The following is a 2,500-nucleotide window of genomic DNA, read 5'->3' on the forward strand; positions in this document are numbered from 1 at the left end:
TTATAGGCCCCATCCTGGTCCTGCCATGCTGTTATCGGAGCTCCACGGCTATCTTGTCACTAAACCTTTCGTTTGAGCTCCAGGGCTTTTTGCTTTTTGTAACCCGGTTCCTGGAGCCCTGCCTGGGCAAAATCGGATGCAAGAAGGCCCTGCCCATGCTGATCTCTGAGCTCCGCGCATCTTCTGTCACGGGTCCTTTCGCAAAAGCTCCAGGGAAACAGGCTTTTCGGCCCCGGACAGAGTCCCGGCTCTCTCGCTCGCCTCGTTGGTACCTACTGATCCGGCGGAGGTGTTCTCCGGCGGGTAGCGACACGGACGGCCGAGGGCGCGCTTCACCCAGGCTTCAACCATCTCCTCCCCGAGCCCCTGGAAGTGCCGCTGGGCCGCGGGCGCCCCGGTCCGCACTCATCCGCGACACTTCCGCGCTGGAGTCCGACGCTCGCCGGCCGCGTCCCCCGGCCCGCGGGGGCCCGGGGGGAGGCCCGACGCGTGCGGGGGGAGGCGGCGGGCGGCGGGGGCGCCCCCGCGCCACCCGACGGCGCCCCCCGGTGGCCAGAGGCGGCTCGGAGCGAGACGATCGGGGGGGGACGGCGGCGCGTGACCCGCCCCGGCCCCCTTGGCCCAGCGGACGGGCAGGCGGCTCCCGGGCGACCCCCCCCCGATCCCCGCCGCGGCGCCCCCCGGTGGCCGCCTGACGCCACTGCGGGGGGTGCAGATTCCGTGTGTCCTCTCGGATAAAAACAAAAGAAAAGGTTCCCGTCGGGCGAAAGTAAGTGGGACGCAGGGCCCCGGGCCCCGACGGTCCGCGCGCGCGGCGCCCCCCGCTGGCCGGTCGAAGGGAGGACAAAAATAAAATGAAAAAAATTTCAAAAAAGCACTCGCCCCAAACAGACGAAAGGTACCCGGTCCGCCCGGATGAACCCTCCCCCGTGTCCCCGCCGCGGCGCCCCCCGCTGGCCAGCCGAGGTAATACACGATTGAGAGGGGGGGAGTGAAAAACAGGGGCAAAAAATGAAAAACACCCCACCCGTTTGAATGCAAAGTCCCGGAGCGGCCAGGGGTGGACGCCGGTCCGCGCGCACGGCGCCCCCCGCAGGCCAGTTGAAGGGAAGAACGGAACGAGACTTAAAGATAAAAAAAAATTTCAAAAAAGCACTCGCCCCAAACAGATGAAATGTACCCGGTCCGCCCGTGTCCCCGCCGCGGCGCCCCCCGCTGGCCAGCCGAGGTAATACACGATTGAGAGGGGGGGAGTGGAAAAAAAAAGGGCAAAAAAATGAAAAACACCCCACCCATTTGAATGCAAAGTCCCGGAGCGGCCAGGGGTGGACGCCGGTCCGCGCGCACGGCGCCCCCCGCAGGCCAGTTGAAGGGAAGAACGGAACGAGACTAAAAGATAAAAAAAAATTTCAAAAAAGCACTCGCCCCAAACAGATGAAATGTACCCGGTCCGCCCGTGTCCCCGCCGCGGCGCCCCCCGCTGGCCAGCCGAGGTAATACACGATTGAGATTAAAAAAAACCAGGCAAAAGACAAAAACACACCACCGATTTAAATGCAGTGTTCACGAGCGCCAGTCCGCGCGCGCGGCGCCCCCTGCTGGCCGCGTAAAAAAAAAAAATAATAATAATAATAATAATCCACCGTTGTGAATTTGCGATGTGTCCGGTACGGCGGCGGCGGGGAGGAGGTCTCCCCTCGTCGGCGCACCCTGGTGGGGGGAAATAAATGAAAGGGAAAAAAAAAAAGAAGAACAGCCCGGGCTCTCGCCGGCTTCCGCAGCCCGGGCTCCCTCCGGCTTCCGCGGCCCGGGCTCCGTACATACAGACAGCAAATGAAATAACGGACGGATGGATGGAAGAGAAGAACAGCCAGGGATCTCGCCGGCTTCCGCAGCCCGGGCTCTCGCCGGCTTCCGCAACCCGGGCTCCAGCCGGCTTCCGCAGCCCGGGCTCCCTCCGGCTTCCGCGGCCCGGGCTCCGTACATACAGACAGCAAATGAAATAACGGACGGATGGATGGAAGAGAAGAACAGCCAGGGATCTCGCCGGCTTCCGCAGCCCGGGCTCCCTCCGGCTTCCGCGGCCCGGGCTCCGTACATACAGACAGCAAATGAAATAACGGACGGATGGATGGAAGAGAAGAACAGCCAGGGATCTCGCCGGCTTCCGCAGCCCGGGCTCTCGCCGGCTTCCGCAACCCGGGCTCCAGCCGGCCTCCGCAGCCCGGGCTCCCTCCGGCTTCCGCGGCCCGGGCTCCGTACATACAGACAGCAAATGAAATAACGGACGGATGGATGGAAGAGAAGAACAGCCAGGGATCTCGCCGGCTTCCGCAGCCCGGGCTCCCTCCGGCTTCCGCGGCCCGGGCTCCGTACATACAGACAGCAAATGAAATAACGGACGGATGGATGGAAGAGAAGAACAGCCAGGGATCTCGCCGGCTTCCGCAGCCCGGGCTCTCGCCGGCTTCCGCAACCCGGGCTCCAGCCGGCCTCCGCA

This window comes from Pseudophryne corroboree, unplaced genomic scaffold, assembly GCF_028390025.1.
Source record: "Pseudophryne corroboree isolate aPseCor3 unplaced genomic scaffold, aPseCor3.hap2 scaffold_2325, whole genome shotgun sequence".
NCBI lineage: Eukaryota > Metazoa > Chordata > Amphibia > Anura > Myobatrachidae > Pseudophryne > Pseudophryne corroboree.